Source organism: Barbatula barbatula, assembly GCF_947034865.1.
Source record: "Barbatula barbatula genome assembly, chromosome: 4".
NCBI lineage: Eukaryota > Metazoa > Chordata > Actinopteri > Cypriniformes > Nemacheilidae > Barbatula > Barbatula barbatula.
This window is the reverse complement of record NC_136768.1, coordinates 9,423,976-9,442,606: the sequence shown is the minus strand read 5'-3', so window position 1 is coordinate 9,442,606 and position 18,631 is coordinate 9,423,976. Positions and strand designations below refer to the sequence as shown.

Here is an 18,631-nt window from a genome sequence, read left to right as displayed (position 1 = left end):
CTTTTTTAGTTAATAGAAAACAGCACAGTTATGATATATTGGCCTCCGAGATCTATTTAGTCAGATGTGGAACACACAGAAAGTACCTACAATAAATGAATATAACCAAGGGCTAATTCTCCCACGGCAGCTGTGCCTGTTCTATTAACTAACTGTTTAAAGTCTGTGCAGCATACGATAAGTTTCCACATAAGTTTCAAAACGTTAAGCCAGCAAAATTGTATTTATTGCTTTATATAACTGGTCCATTCTAACAAATCTAACCCCCTGTGTCTCACCAATGTGTCTAACAGATTTGTGGTGTCCTCAGGGGTCTGTCCTTGGACCGCTTAAAAAGCTCATATCACAAATCTTAAAGATAAATTGATTTATTGCGATCCTAGGATTTGATCTAACAAAGGGGAAGCAAAAGAAGATATTTTGAAGAATGAAAACACGACAAATATATACATTTTGAAGAATCTTGATAACAGAACAATGGCGGTATCCATTCCCTTTGCAAAAAACTATGTAAGTCAATGGGTACTGTCGTTTTTCAGTTACCAACATTCTTCAAAATTGTTGTTTTGACTTCCTTGAAGGGGTTCAAACCTTAATCACGAGGGTCAGATCTCCCCCTCACCCCAAAATTTGGACTTCGCTTCACTTTAAAGTTATATGTTATATGTACTTCACTGAAAAGTATTTAAAGCGCCCGACTTCATTTACACCCACGAACCCTGTAAAATTTCAAAGGAGTTCCCAAATACGTAGCTAGTTTAATTTTAAACCGTATTAAAACACCAAATTCCTCATAAAATTATCAAAGATCTGCCATTCTCTCTCGCCACCTCAAAAGCAATGACCAATTAAGCACATTTCTGTCATTTCCAGAGAAAATGGAGTATTTACTTCTTAAGGATGCCACAGTTCAAAGGTTTCGTCTGTTGTGGTTCCAACTTATGATGAGGAGTTGTAAACGAGAACAGGGCGATGAAGAGCTCTTTAGTCATCCTCCCACTCAACAACAACACAATGCAAAAGAGTGCCAATAAAGGCCTTCATTCGGCACTCCAAACCACAGTCACCTCCGAGAGTTGAGTAAACAAACAGCTACACCACCACACATGCCAACACCTCCAGTCACGGCACAGAAAACTTAAGAATTTACTAATTTCTGCAAAGCCAGTTGAATTTATTGTACCAGCAATGCTATAGGTTTAATTCCCAGAGAACACAAATTTGGGTAAGTGTCAATCAAAGTAATAATCAAAGTATAAATACAAAATTCAACTCTGGATTGGTCACAGGAATGTTGCTTTAGATTGTGCTGCAGTTCAGGAGGAGAAATAGTCATTTTTTGGTTCTTAACTTGGATAAGGTGTGCTGGTGCAGTGGTTGAGGGGTCAAAGAAAGGAAAGTAGAGTTACAAGTGATTTTCTGCAGTGTAACCCAAGTCGCTGTCCCTGAGTGAGAGAGGGCTGAGAGAATCAGGGGTGCCGCAGTGCCACTTGACAGGCACAAAATGTCCATCTGGACACTTAAAAGAAGTGCAAAAGAGATCACTCTATCTGTCTCTTACTGCCTTCAGCGACCCAAGATCAACAAAGAAAGCGACATGAGAACGGAGAGAGAAAGTCAGAGAGAGAACCCAAGTGCAGCAAGACAGTGTTCAAGAAAAGCAAGATACTTTTGGGCTTTTTTTTTCACAGTTGAAATTGTAAACCCATTGTTATTTAAAAGTACTCAGCATTTTAGTCCCTAACTCAAATAATCCTGAGTAATTTTTGTTTGACTTTTAATATGATATTTTAGTTAGTGACAAAAATGTTGTTGAGTAGTCAAGTTTGAACACAAATAAAGATATTTGAAATTATGTTGTAACCAAATAGTTCTGGGGCACCATTGACTACCATAAACGTTCTTCCAAATATCATGCTTTGTGTTCAGCAGAACAAAGTAACTTATACAGGTTTGGAACAATTTAAGGTGAGTAAATTAAGACCGTATTAAAATTTTCAGGTAAACTATCGCTTTAAGTGGATGTTGCTGACACAGGGTTAAAAGTAAGTCTCTAAGCTGAAGTGTGTAATATCTGCAGAACTACAGTTTTAAACTGTCTTCCAAACATTCAAGTCAAGTCAAAGTTTATTTATAGAGCACTTTCAACACCACTATAATGGACCAAAGTGCTGTATAGCAATAGAATGATATAAATCCATAATGTAAAGGAATAAAATGTAAAACAATGTAAATCAACAACATACCATCACGCTAAAAACATCACTTAAACCAATGCTAAAAATAGCCCAAAGGTTTGGACCCAGTCAAACACCAAAAGCCTTCGAAAATAGGTAGGTCTTTAAATTATTTTTAAAGGTATCCAGACTTGGGCATAACTTCAGCGATATTGGGTAGTGCATTCCATAGAGCCGGGGCTTTCACAGAGAAAGCACAGTGTCCACTACGCCTCAACCAAGATCGTGGAACAGTCTACAGCATACTATTGGAGGACCGCAGTGAGCTTTGAGTTTGGTATGGGGTCAACATGTCCTCTATATACTCCGGTGCCTGCCTTCTAAACAAGCATCAGTGCTTTATATTGTATTCTGTATGTTACAGGTAGCCAGTGCGAAGAAACCAACACAGGGGTTATATGCTCCCATTTCTTAGTATTCGTTAAAAACCTTGCAGTAGCATTTTGAACATACTGAAGGCGAGCTGTCAAGGATGCACTTAAGCCCAGATATAAAGCATTACAATAGTCCAACCTAGTAGAAATAAAAGCATGTATAACAATCTCCAAATCATTCTTTGACAGTATAGATTTCAGCTTAGACAGTTGTCTCAACTACTTGACTCCTAGAGACTAAATATGGTTGTTTATATTAAAGGATGGTAGCCCAACGTTTCCAGTTAGGCCTCTCTCAAACTGTTTATTCCCAATGATTATAAATTCAGTTATATCCTCATTTAGTTTCAGAAAGTTCCTAGCAAGCCATCCTTTAACTTCAGTGAAATATTTGTGAAAACTATCGAAAGCTACATGTGTCATCAGAGGAAAATACAGCTGCAGATCATCTTCATACAGATGATAACTAATATTGTATCGTCTAAAGATTGATTCACCCTAAAATCGGTCCAAAAATCTCACCCGAAATGCACGCCAATGTCGCTGTGCTGGACTGGTCGGGATGCTCGAATGCACAGAGCAGAGCTTTGATACCCTCACAGAGCCACAGTGTTTACTCTTTTTTTTTGTTTTGTGGAAACTCAAACGGATAGCTTATTTATAGCTGTCCCTGCATATTACGCTGGGATAAGACAAAACGTTTCAATTATAAAATTTCACATTTCAGCTTTAACCTGCGTTTAAAGAGACAAACAAGGAGAAAAAACCACAACGGAAGGAACAGAGGTAAAAAAGAGGCCATTCGCAATAAAATAAGGATAAAGCAGTGCCTCATCTTTCCGTTAATGAGGATCCCAGTGCATACAAATGAAATCTCTCACCTCCCACCGACAGCCATTTCTTTTCTAGAAAGAAACAGATTGGTTTGTTTTTTGATGCCTTAAAACCCCCAATAAATTTTTTTAAAGCCTAGGAATAAAACCCGGTAAATCCAAGCGCTTTAACAAGCATGCCAGCATCTTTAATCCACATGATGAGTGTAAATGCTTTAATCAATGCTGTCATTAATACCCGGGCACGAGGGAGCATGAAACGGGCCAGCTGTAAATGAATGTCTGTCATGGCATACGGAAACCGGTTGCGAAGCTGTATTTCAATCTGACAGCGAACGAAGGACACGAGCCAAGGTTAAACACTTTTCCTCTCCTGTTATTTAGGTGGTAAACTTGCTGATGTTTCCCACTGTGAAAACCGGCGGTAACAGCAGCTCAAACACACAAGATCTGAGCATCCACAAAAGTAAGCGCTGAGAACTCCTTGGTACCCAGATGTTGGAAAGATGATGCTGTGGGGCGTCAGTGCCGTGTCCCATCTAAACACAATTAATCTGGCATGTTAGAGCGATGTGAGTTCACTCACAGCTATTTATCATGCGTCACTGTTTCTTTGCCCGCTACCCATTATTTTCCCTTCATAGTGGTTTCTCTCTATTAATGACCTAATGCTTGTTGGACTGGTGTATCACGGTACTATAAAACGCAACTATGCCTCCCTCTGTGTTCACACAGCATTAAATACACACACACATATGCGCACGCACATGCAGCCGTCATTCATGAGAGCAGCTTCCTTCTCTCGCAAGCGTGGTGCCAACACACACACACACACACACCCATCAAACAAAAACACAGATCCTCCAGCTTTGTCCCTGATTATAAACAGCGCTCAACAGTCTCCCGTGTAGTAAAGCTCAGCCTGCTCGAGTTAAACCAGAGTAAAGTGTGTGTACCTCTGAAGAGTATCTGAGCCCTGGTTCTCCGTCCTCAGCGTCCCGCTGATAAACAGCAGCATTCAGCTCTCTTACAGTCCGAGCACTATGCAGTTTCTATAACTGCGCAGGTACTGGAAGCCTGAAGTTACAGCTCTCGTCCAATAGGGGGAGTCATCTGCTGAGAAAATCCATCATCTGTGAGCCAGAGGGGTCTGTGAGTTCAAAGTTTTGCGGACTGATCCTTGGGTTTTTTTAAAGGTTAAAGCTAAGGTTTGGATCGGGATTCACAGGAGTGAGCCGGAAGGGGCCGGAATTGTCTTGTTTTAATAAATAATGAGGGACTGTGTAAGTATATGGAATATTTAACAGCTCTGCAATAGCTGAGGGCTGCTTTGTAATGGTTTCAATTGAGTTGTATAGCACCGCACGGGACGATAAACCTCTGCATGTTTTTATTACATGAATCAAATAAAACAGAGAGAAATTAAGCAGCTGTTACACAGCAGATGTGTTGAAAATGTGTGAAAACTTAAACAGTTGATTTATATTTTGTAACGATTAAGAAGTTCTTAATAAGTATCATCATTTATAATAAATATGTTTACAAAAAGGGCTAAAGATGTAGCACACACAGAAACTGAATCTACACTAAGGGAGTGACACAGAAACATCATCTATGAGTGACATTGTAGGAGAGAAAAAATAGCTGACTCAGGGCAAAGGAGACCGTAAACACAGCTCAACAATATTTTTCTGTAACACAGTCTGTGTGATTCTGCATTGATTTCATGGTAACTTTCCATTCACAGTGACTGAGGCACAGCGTTCAGCCACTTTAGTGGGAGTGCAGGCGATTGACATGCGGATGCAATTTCACATTTAGCCATGGGGATGTTAAGAAGGAGGGGGGGGTTATTGTGTTGGTGTCTTAAAGACATCACTTCCAGACCTTGGGAGGAGATGCGAGTGAATGTTTGTCGTTTCTGGGAGGACGAGACGCCAATGTGCGCTGCTACAGGAAGTGCAGGCAGTTGGGCTGTCAGTATAAGTTTCCTGTGTGTGTGCGCTGCCCCTTGGCAGCCCCTTCATCCCATTGAGAGATGCGTCTTCAAAACGCTTTTCTCAGCCAACCCTCGAGGGATTCAACACACATACAGAACACATCCCAGTTAGACTATGACAAATGTCCAGCTTTTCTCACCCTATGAATTGAGAATATCACTGTTGTCTAGGCATAGTCTACAATTTCTAGATGCACCTTATCTTGAGACTTTGGAGTAATAAACTGAATGGGGGATCATGCAACGCAAAAAATAAAACAAGGAAGCCTTGTAAACTCCAATGAAATTCCTGAATTTCTATATTTGTCAATATTTATGGTGAAAAGTTACAAGTTTATTAATATGTTTGGGCAGATCATACACAAATGTATTTGACATATTATGTAGGAATTAGGCAGACATTTTCACAATTCATTATGAATGTATATTTTATTGCAAAACCATTGTAGGATTACATTTATTTAGATTCAAACCATATGATATATCATTTGTTAATTCCGTCTATTGGGAGTGTTGCCAATTCAGTTTTCAAATTCTATTTCATGAATTATAACTAAGCTAAATCATGAATTCAACACACCAATTTGTAAGTGTGCCAGACTTCATCTCCACTGACCATATTTCACGTCTGGCCGCCATCTACTTGTCGAAATGAACTGGAAAAAGTCCCATTTAATGTCCCTTCTAATTGCACGGAGGATAAACACCACGGCATTGGTCTGAGCTCTCGACTGAAGGCCCATGTAACCAACAGCCTGATTCATTAAATGACCTGAATTAATCAGAATCAGTTGCTGCCAATGGAGTTAATTGCGTTTGTTTGAAGGTTGATAGTACATCAGAATCTCCATGAGCAGCATAAACACAGACTCATTTCGCCTTGTTTCCTTTGAGACTCCCCGTGGAGCAGCTAACATCCATTTGAAAGCGCACAGACCCAGAGCCAGCGATTTCCCAGCTCCGCCATTCGTTAATTAAAGTTCACAAAATTTCGCAGGGGTAAAATAGATTGAAAAAATCAATGGACGATGATGATGCGTGCAAACAAGGGCAGTTGCGATAAAACGACCATTTTGTCTGTCACCGCCTAACCCTGGGTGTTCATGTAGAAGACACAGTACAGAGTTGAATCTGGGATGTGTCTATTTCTGGGCTATACTTGAAATAGAATAATACAATAACGGTGTACTGCATACTGCACAGTACACACTGCAGACTATACAGAGAGAAACATTTCAAACAGTTGCAGGACACGATATAAAAGTGAAAGTGACCTATTTGAATCGAAAGTGACCTATTTGTCAGATGGTGACCCATAACCGAAATGTGACCTCTGCATTTAACCCATCCAGTCAGTAGTGAACAAACACAGCAAGTCGTGAACAGCAGCTATACAGCCGTTCGGGAAAGTTGTAAGTCATCCAAGTTATTGCATTCATATAAAATGAGGTTACAGTGCTTATTGTGTATACTGCATATATTGTAAGCGCAATCTGGTATTGTGACATTTCAAACATAGCCAATAACGTGCTCCCTGCTTTCCTTTCTACTTGTACATTTTAAGTCCCTGAAAAAACGATGACACCACGACACTATAAACCACATTGAGAGATCTACTGAATAAGTCAAACTGGAGCATCTCTTCCCACTGCACATCTGGAAGATATCACCGTTACAAACTGTGTTTCATTTCTTCTCAAGCTGTGCCACACTTTTAACATCTTTATACAGCTTCTGATTTTCCTCGTTCTAAAAGCATCATTATTTTGTCAAGCAGGCCAATTACACTTAATCTTCTCAATAATGGCACCTGTCAGCCCCATGGTCACTTCATTAAAGTTTAACAAACAACAACTACAGCCAAGTCTTTCTCCTTGTGAGCAGTGAATGGGAAAATCCCTATTAAATTGGAAAGTAAAGCAATACATTGTAAAAGAAAACACATTTGTGGCCCTGCCTCTTGTTAATCGCTGGAACTTCTGCCAAGCAATGAATGCAGCTCTTTTCTCATGCAAATGTGCTGTTGTCTGTAATACCTGCAGCATGTCGAATTCTCTGGTGAATCGCATCTGACAAGAATATGACTGGGTCATTTCTAAGTCAACATAAGAAGGATTTATATTTTGCATAAACCATATGAAACCTTTATATTGTAACATTATTTTCCATCCAATCCCCAAATATAATTCAATAATGCAGGAAAAGAATTAAGAAGAAGGTTATTTGATTTAAAGCTTTAATCCATAACTGATAAAAATAATTGAACTAAAATCCCTTATTAAGCAAGGGCCTAATAAGCTTTGTTAAAAACCATCTAGCTTCCCCTTTTTTGCAATGCCTAATTTTTATAATAATAATATATCATTTAAGTTGTCACATATGATTTTGCAGGAAATGTCAGTTTGACATCATTTGACTTGGTTTTAAACGAAATATTGTGATAGCGGTGATGGTGATATTTATCAATTCATATTCATGAGACGTTTGTATGAGATTCACCCTTTCGACTTAATGTAAGGAACAGTCTCCATTTCCGAATATTAGGTGCGTTTTAACTATAATTTTATTACGTTAGCAGATTTTCTGTACCGTACTGTAAAATAGGCAGCCAACAACCAAAAAAGTGAACATGAAGGGGAGCCAGTCTCTTAGACTTTTCTTACAGTTGTCAATCATCTGAAACAGCGAGTAAGAGAGAAACGCAGAAAGCTAAAATAAAAACTGAAATCGGCAGTAGGTACAAAATTCTCTTGAAGTAACATTCAGGAGTGACAGGAAGCTGCAGGGAGTTTTATAAAGGACTCCCTGCATTTCAAGGGCAAACAAATCCTGACACGGGTGGAGTATGAATGACATCTTTCCGCCATGCAACCAATTACAATAGAACTCATAATAAACATGGTTAGATGTTGTGTTTATTATGACTTACGATGTGGTCACGCTTCCTTCCACTGTTGCAGAAAAGAGAATCTCCCTCGGCCTGCTTCATTTCAAAACATGTCATTACTAAAATACGCGGCGCTTCCACAGAAATATTTGTCATCTAATTAGTAAGAACCTTTTTTTCTCCAAGCAGAAAGGAATATGTGCTAAACAAAAATGTGAAAGCATTTCCTATGGGAAATAAAACCTTTCTCAGTTGTTAACTCTATTTTTTAAAAAGAACGCTCTGTTGTCCCAAGGTGAAATACAAAACTTGGAAACAACTCTTAAACCTCTTTGAGTTGATACAATATCGGACCACCACGTTGCCATTGTTCTGCAATACTGATCACCTCACAGTATATCGATTTTGCTTTTAGGGATTTTGTGAACAGTAACATTAAAATCCTACAGATTCACACTTTTTAGGAGATCTTTCAATGCACCTTCAAGTAGGGAAGTGTGGTATGAGACATCAAAAGTCATGAATTTATAAACTATCCCCATGTTTAACTATCCTGTTTTCATAATAACACAAACAAACAACTACAAACTCAAATGAAATACCTAAAACTAGGTCTCTTAGCACTCAAAGCTATTCCTGTATGCCTCCAGAATTAGCAGCAGACCTGAAAGAGCCACCTTTCCTAAACAAATCACCCAGATAGGAAAAGTAAACAGCAAACGTGTAATTATCCTCCATCAGCTCTTTACAGGGAACCAGATAGGCTGCAACAAGTCACTAGGGTGTGGGACGATTGAATTCTACATTACTACGTAATTAACTGCTATTTATACAGAATTGAAAATATTACGGTGTGTAATGTGATGCTGTCTTCTAACATCACTTGTTTGGGCCAAACTGAAAGTTGACTAATATGTTTCCAGCATTACCAAATATAACAATAATTGACACATGAATTTACAGTTCACTGGAGTTTGGTGAGTTTGGCTACAGTTTCATTATCCGTGTTTGACATCAATAACGTACAGTAACGGGCCATGTTTTCTCCTTTGTATTTTGCAAACCTGGATGAGTTAAGCCCCCATTGTGACAACAAGGTGACTGGTTAGGATTACAGTATATTACGGGTGGGTGGAAGGGTTCTGGATGAGTAAGTGGACCTGGGGTCATGTATTAGTACGGCATCACAGTCCATACGTGTATATCAGTGAGAATGTATTGCATTTAGAAGATTTTAGAGCCAGACTTCTTCCTCTGGGTTATTAGTCACGCTTCCTGCGAGTGTTCAGTTAAGTCTGACCTCACGCTCACCCATGACTGAAAGGTGAGTCACAGTCAGGGAACTGGCCACACACCGCAATAAAACCACACTAAGTGCTAAGGTGAAGTTGAGACTATGCCAAAACATTTGGATTCACACTTTCATTTTTTCATGTATTTGGTTTTCTCTCTTAATTTGATCACACAGAAAAAGGCAAACACTCATTCTTGTGGTTAAGCTGCTGGGAAGGTCATAGATTAGATGTACTGCCCAACTGATTTCATCATTTAGAGGTGTCATATGGCGCAAATACGTGTTTTTCTGTGTCTTTGGTGTGTTATAAGTTGCCCATGCATGTATTAGACGCGTAAAATTGCAAAAATGTAAGTATCGGAACAAAAGATGTATTTATCTAAAAGCGACTGCTCACCCAGACCTGCCTGAAACACCTCGTGTAACCACACCCCCACAAATCTACGTCAGTTCGTGGTATGATTTGACTAAGACCGCCCAAATGTATACGCAAGTAAGGTGGGCGTACCTGTCAGTATAATAGCTTTGGAACCTGATGTTACAAATATGGCGTTACATTTCTGTCACACGCTTGCAGTATTCGACCAATCACTACGCACTGGTGATTTGGCCTCGCTTTTGAGCATTCTAAAAGATCCACGCGTTTCAGAGATATATGTGTATACACATTTCATTACACGATAATATTCGTTTTAGCCGTGTCATATGACTCCTTTAAGAAAAAACGTAAAATAGTCAACCCTTCCCATTTAGACACAAATGCACATGTTTGGTTCATCATATTGGTGAAGTCATTTCATAGACGACTACTGATTTCAACAGATAAAATGATATGATCATTTCTATCCTCTACAGGCCCCAAAGAAATATGCACAACATTAGATTTACAATAAAACACTATTCAGATCTATGACCCTGACCCTAGAAAAATGATTATGATGCAAAAGAAATGTCACATGTTTATTAAGCTATGGCGTTTATTTTCTGTGTATTTAACTTGATTTAACATAGTACATAGTACAGCTGTATTGAATTCAAAATCACATCCTATGCAAATGTTTTATAAACCAACGTATTATAAAAGATCTCCTCCAGACAACACACTAAGACTATTTTTTAAATATGCATTTTGCTCATCTCTAGCTCTCATACACTAATACAGTACCTGATATACAATGCAGATGCCGTAAGCAATTTGCTCCATTCTGACATTTCCTTCACGTTGATTGAACTTAAATCGGTTCATAATCAATAATTATGTGGGCTGGTCAGTCAAACAACTGACGCAAAAGCAACCTCATATTTCAAGGACTGTGTATGCAAAACCGGGATTATGGTTACTTTGAATTCAGAGGACCACCTCTTTCTGCATAAATCAATTCACCAATGGGATTTAACTTGCTGGCTTTCACTAATGGCTTTTTGATTTGCATCTTGAATCTGACAGCTAGGAGTCTGTATGTCTGCTTGGTGCCCCCTACCGAGATATCCCACTAGAGGGCGCCATTTTCACTCAATATTGAGGTATTTTTAATAAAGGGGGAAGCATGGAATTTTACCCACACCAGAATTTAAAGAGCAGGAAACCGAAATATGCTGAGTCATTTTCGTCCACTTATGAGTCACTGAAGAAACCAAACGCAGAGAATAATGGCTGCAATTACAGACAGAAGCACTGCAACAGAGCAGCGTTGTATATCTCAGAGCTCCAAAGTCTGTAAACCAATAATACACCTTTTCATCATGTCTGACCGACCGCCGATCAAAGCCGCGGGTCTGTCATCATTCTTACTGACAGCGAGATCGGGGTTAATGTGCTTGAGTTACCCCTCGTCTGTGATCTTTACAACACAGACACAGGAGTTCTCAGCTCTCTGTTGTAGGACAACATTACTCACCAAAAGCAGAACAAAAGCCAGACCTTTGTTCATTCTTTGTGTATTGATAAATAGAATGAGTCTGCACCGGGACGTTAAGTTCTTGGCTGGTAGACATTAAGTTTTAGTCAACTGTGTCATATCAATTACTTTTGAAATCCAAAATGATGGCTTTTACTGTAAAAGCTTCTTTTTGGGATGTGTGAAACATCTACCAGTGAATGAGAGCGGTTAGTCATGTCTGACATGTCGTGAGTCATGACTCTCAAGTGACAGCTACTGATTTTTGCTCTTTTCTTTTATTTGTTTCACTTGTTGATTCACTCGGCTTTTAAAAGACCCCATTACATGGCATTACGCATGAAGTTGTTTAATGGTTCTTGATCCTACTGAAATAGACAGCTGAAGTAGAACAAATTCATTGACCTTTTTCTTTAAATAGCCGAAATAACTCAATAATACACTCATGACCCCTTATACTTAGTGCAGGTTTAGTGCAGGATGTCTCAACAATATTTGTGTGGTTTTCATCGAAGATAAAAGCTTACAGACATACACTGATTTGATTGAATCAAACTTTAATAAATGTAATCTTGAACCAGTGCTGACAAGACTTTTATGCGTTCACAGTCATGTGACTAGCAGAGGTCAGAGATCACGAGCCTGCAGTCATTCAGGATTTCCCTTTCTAAAAATGCCCCTCTCTTTTTCAGAGCTGCTTTACCAGCATAGCCGCCCAGAACGTCTTCCTTCAGTCAACTGAAAGCTTATGCTCTAGTTGGCACAGACACAACCAAATGCACGGACTTCCAGTCTTTCACTCAACACAGCAATAATAACAGTATCGGTTGAGGAAATGAGAGGGGAAACACAGGCTCATGCGCACACCTGTCGGGGGGACAGGAAGGGGGAAGCTCTGCCTTGTGACCATTCTAAGGACATTTAATCGAGGCCAAACTAGCTGTTGGTTGAATCTGTGTCACTTTAAAGGAATGTTACGTGTTCAAAACAACTTCAGCTCGATACCACAAACAACATGATCTTTCAGGAGATGCAAGCACCTTGTTTACAATAATACAGACAAATTGAGAGACCACTCCAAAATTATTTTCTGTTTTGCTGAATTAAAAATTCACAGGTATGTGTTTAGGTAAAATTATCTTTGTTTCATTCTGCACATTTTTAGTATTCATTTGCAGAAAATGTAAACAGGACAAACTGGTCAAGATGACAAAAAGATGCAATGTTTGCAGATCTCGAACACTGGAAAGCAAACAAGTTCATATTCACGTTTAAACAACACAACGTTGTATTTTAGGAGGACCAGTTAAAAAATCACTACGCTTGTTTTATTTCACAACGTTCATGCATGTTGGCATTCTCTCAGTCTTTCACATTGCTCTTGGATGACTTTACATCATTCCTGAGGTTTGTTTCTGTTTTAATTTAATGGACATAGGATTGAAATGGACACAATTCGTGCAGAAATTGTGTTTAAAGACAAAACTGTTTAAAGACAAAATAAATTCTGTGGCCATATATTGGAAGCATGTAATGCAAGGCATTCCAGTTGAAAAGCAGAAACGTGCCATGCATATTATTACGTTTTACTATGCTTGTCTGTGATTTTCCCACCACCTTCTCTCTCTCTATTGTTCAACGATGTCTACAAAATACAATTCGCCCCAAGACACAAAAACACAGAGGCACAACTTCAGAAGAGCTTTCTGAAGAGACCGCTTTCAGAACTCAGAAGGTGAAACCTGAGGGGGAAAATCATCTCTCCTTCTCCTTCTTTCCACAGTTGGCAGGTGGGAAAACTGAGATGGCAAGAGCCCCCCCCCCCCCATCATGGCTGTAAAATCGGGCATCACAAATCACAACCAAACATTGTGTCAACAGTTCTAGGTATTCTCCACCTCTTACTCTGTGACATATTTTCTCTTCATCCATCCTTAATAGGTCCATTAACCTCCCTGATGATGAAATGTCTTCCACAGCACACTGTAGTAGTAACGCCCTGGACGACTCAAGAAGGCTCTGGATGGATTACAAAGGTTGTGTCAGCGGTAAATTACATTTGTTAATGTCCTGTCACTAATAGGCCTCTCTCGCACACACAAAAGACTTTCAAGACTAGTTCAGGAAGAACTGCTCAAATATGCTATGCTTTTCCCATTAAGATAATGATATTTACAATACCCTACCCCTAAAGCTAACCTTCCCAGAAACCTGGAGCCTTTATGTTGTAAAATACACTTCCAATGATCTCAAAACCTTTTTAGTTTATATGTGTGAGGCGAAGATTTGGCCCATGTATAGCCAAACTTGAACACACACACATACAAACACTTGAAACAGGGGTTAGAGGTGAGGGGGATCTAGGCAGCTAGGTTTGATGGAATGACAGCGTTAAGACATACGCTCAATGTGTTTCATACATAGACACACATATACACTGCATGGTTTGGATCTGAGAAGCTTAAGAGACAATTTTCTTTATCCTTTTTACAGTCTTTGTCCTCCTTCTAGACCCACGGTCAACTCTGCAGTCCAATCATGACTGTAATGACCGGCTGGTCGGTTGTTGAGAAATTCTCAGTGGCCCTTTATAGCCTTTGTAATGACCCAGAAACCATCATCTGTTTCTCAGGACAGAGAACCGAGGATGGCTACAACTGCGTAAAACGATTAAATAACATTCCAGCTTTCCTGTAAAGAAGTCTTGTTGTGTTTGTGGAATATACACACAGTGTGTACTATGAACTATTTGTAATTTTTTACTTGTGGGTTTTATTATATATATATATATATATATATATATATATAGTTCATTTGATCTATGCATTAATGCTAAATACATTAGAGTAGGAAAATAAAGTGGATTTGCAAAATGGCCTGGATGAACAAACAAACAAGCGTTAGGCGGATGGATGGATGAATGAATGAGTGATCTAACAAATGGAAAAATAAATGAAAGGACAAATGACCAAACACACAAGTGGACATTTGAAAGACAGGCAAGATGAATGAACTGATGACTACAAACAAGAGCAAATACTCCTCAATTCCCATCTGTCGGTAAATTAAGTTGGCATTTTCTTGCACAACCCCACTGAACACAAACATACAAACACATGCTCACATATCAGTCCATCATGAACATCACAGCGCTTGTCTAGATTGCTTTGGTTAACATGAACCTGACCTGTATAGCATAAGAGCGATTAATAATGAAAGAACTGAATGAAAAAACGACAGTAAACAGTCAAAAAATAAGCTCAGATCAGCTGTCCTTAACCATCGACACGCTGCGTCACCATGGAAACAAAAGAACCTTTAAAAAATACATGTGAACACAGCAAATATGACATGAATAAAGAATAGAGAGATAAAGGTCTACAGCTTAGTATTATGATGGTATTGTCCTGCATTGTAAACATAACATTTACAAAAGCAGACTCGAGCTTCACGTCAATTCCTGTCTCTGGAAATTAATAAGACAATACTTGTGACCAAGTTAAATCATACATGAACTGTTTGATGATCTAATTGTGATATGTAAACAATAAGAAAACAATTTCCAGTATTGGATGCTGATGGGTCGATGCATTATCCAAAATAAGAAATGCTATAAAGCTAAAAAAATATATAGATACTGTGTATCACTGCATAGTAGGTACAGTATAACAAAATTAACCACTTTTAGCATATTTTTACCTTTTAACAATTTAATAAATATAATTTAATAAATAATACATTTCTACTTTCAAAAGATGGTTCATTCAACTACAATGTTTTTGTTAAATTGGGTTTTAAACCAAACTTAAAGCAACAGGTTACAGCATATTAATTCATCATCATGATTTATATTGAAGGCCATAATAAATAAACTAAAACGGTATAGCAATGGCTTTTCGACTACAGGAGTCTAGTGTGCTATTCAGGGCACCTGGCCAGTGTGTGTCTTCTCCCATCAAACAAACGAGAATGGGGAAAAGAAAAAGAAAGGAGGGGATTTGTCTAGGGAAGCTGATGAGAGAATCAGGTGGCGGGCCGTCTGGTGACATAATATGATATAAAAGCCATCTCATCCCAGACTGTGTCTCTCCCTCTCTCTCTCGGTCAGATAGTGCTGGAAACGTGAGCCACCGTAGCAATCGATTTTCCAGCTAACCCTTCCTGTGTTTTTTCTTTCTTTGCAAAGTAAAAAGGGGAGCGTGTTTTTGATTTAGCATCTCAATATGTGGAGCGGAGCACAGGCTACAGAGGGAGAGCTCGCTTTCCATTCCTATTAAGTTCTCACATAACGTCAGGCATTGACGCAGCAGGCGAGCGACCTGCGTGATTTTGTGTGATTACTTTATTACCGATTTTACTGTGGATGCACCAGTAAATCTCACAGTGATGTTGTGGTATGGGCGTTAAAAGTCTGTAAATAGCCTGTAAACGTCTGTCTGGTATGAATGAAGTGGAATGATGGAGCAGCACTGTTCTGTATCCGTTGTGACAAGTCTGACTGCACGTCTATCCAATCCAAATATCCGTGGAAAGTGACGGTCACTCGTAATTTAAAAAGTGGTGCATTACCATAGTCATCAACCGCAGGCTCTGGAGAAAAGCATCAGCTTGGATGAATGTCCAAGGAGACAGAAATAAGAAAAGGCAGTTGGGACCTGTTGAGTTTGAATGGGTGTCTACTTTTATAGGATAAATCTAATTAATTTGACAAATTAACCCTAACAAATGCACTTGTTTTGTGGCGTTTAAAATATGTGGTACACATATTGCTATCGCTTATATTTTATATTCAGGTTAAATTTCAGCACATTTGTGTAATAGAGATCAATGATTTATCATAACAAGCAGCTCAAAGTGAAAATTGAATCAAAGAGAGATATTTTGAACAATGTTGGTAACTGAACAATAACAGTACCAACTCACTTCTATTGTACGGACACAAAACCAACACACGTCAATGGGTACCGCCGTTGTTCGGTTATAAACATTCTTCACAATCATTTTTTGTGTGTCCTGCTGAAGAAAGAAAGTCATGCAGGTTTAAAATGACAAGAGGGTGAGTGAATGATGACAGCATTTTCATTTCATGGGTAAACTATCCCTGTACTATTGCTTTTCTAAGACTTCAGACTTATGATTTGTTCCACACTAATCATTATAATGGTAATTCAATCCTATACAGTAGCAAATACAACGAACTGACCCAAAGCACCATAGCAACCACTTAGAAATGCCCTAGAAGTCAACCAGAACAATTTAGCAATCCCTTGGCATCCCTTGCGTCATTCAGATATAATGATAATATGTATTTTTTCAAATTTTCTCTCGCGCTTCTTTCTCTCTTTCCACATTTCACTGCGTCATGTAGTGCTTTCGGGCGACTGTTGGAGGTTTTTCTAACATATGTATTTTGGTCGCTCTAAACTCATTCATCAGACGTAACCGTGGACTCTTTAAACAAGAACAGCGAATAAAAGAAACCTTTTAAGAGCGTGATGGTTTACTAAGAGAGAGAAACCACAAATCACCGCAAAACCCAAAATATTCATCTCTGACGATATACATTGCAACAGACTCTAAACAACACATATTGACAGTGGTTCTGTAAAAATCTGCTCTCTGGCCCAACCGTGAGTCATATTGCCCGATAAAAATGAAGTCCAGGAGAATGCTTTGTAAATGATACACCCCGCTCCGAAAAGGTCTTTAAATCTGCAGCTTGTAACTCAAACCCGTCTGCTGGTTTCTGTGGTTCATGTCAGTAATTCTTCCCAATGGGCAGAAAAGTGATATTTTGCTGCCGTAGGGGGAATGCCCCTGTCACCACAACCCCATTTTACCCCTGAAACCCTCACACATACGCACACAAATCCAAGTGCCTAAAACTCGCCCTCTTTTATAATATGTCAGATCATAAACGGGCAAACGAATGGCTGACGCTCCATCTTACCCTTCAAGCGCCCAGTATAAGTGCTGTACCTCGCAAAGCTCCATGCTAACTCCAGAAAACCCTCAAGTCTCCCACAGGAACCTGATCCTTTTGCACCTCACGGCTCCCAGAAAGCCCAGCACCTGCTGCATTGTTTCACACATACTTTTCACAAGTAGAGTCACATCATGTGCACATCTGAGGAGAGCTGAGAAACACTATTCACTGTGGGAATCATCATGTGATGGCCTGTTTTTGTGTGTGTCAAATAATGAAAGTACATATAGTGTACAGATTCATTAGTATGTCTTATTATTAAATATATTAATATTAATAGAATTTATATTAAATTCATATAAACTGCATACATTTAATCTGTTTTTTATAGATCAGAAATGTTTAAATTTAAATAGAAATCCTTAAAAATCTAGATTTTCCACTGCAGACAGTTCAGGAACAAAAACATGATGCTATTCTATTTTGACAAGGAATTGACTTCATTGCAACATCCCAGCAATATTACGTGAAAAAATGCATCTGAGCATTTTTACAGTGTGAAAAAAGTGCTTTAGATCAAGACTGCACTGCTACTAAAAAAACGCCACATAATTCAGACTTTGCTTTGCTTTATAGTACTCTGCTAAATTTCCCCAGTGCATCCAAGGCATGGTCTTTCAATATCTTTCTTCATGGCCACAGATTCCCACACCCACACTCTGAGGTCAGGCGAGCACGGCAGGTATGCGGCCTTGGGCTGGGCTCTCATTGTAAATATTGGCCTTATCTGTTCTCTGTTTGACTTCTGCATCATTCATCTCCCTCAACGTCACTGAATAAATACTTGCCATTTTGGTGGGCCGCCATACACCTCATAGGCTAAAAATGACCCCTGCAGGCAAATACCTGTTAAACTTTCACCCATCCTTTTCTTTTGGAATAGTTCACAGGTCTTACTTTGAACCCTTAAAGATTTATCTACACTTATAGGTCTGGGTGGTCAGGGCTGAACCACACACATGGAGTTTTGTGCACCCACAATAAGCACATATACATGTGATTAAGGAAAGGACAACCATCTACCTGCAGATCTGGGATGTTAATATTAAAAAACAACTGGTTGGCCAGAAAGACGTATAAGGGAACAAATAAACTATGCCCAAACATCCAACATGAATGCACA

The 18,631-nt window shown here is 39.0% G+C and overlaps 1 protein-coding gene across 2 annotated transcripts in view; it reads right to left on the bottom strand.

Moving 5' to 3' along the window:
- The window catches only part of nav3 (neuron navigator 3), a 121,926-nt gene that overhangs the window by 84,579 nt on the left and 18,716 nt on the right, over window positions 1-18,631 (bottom strand). The window lies entirely within an intron of this gene.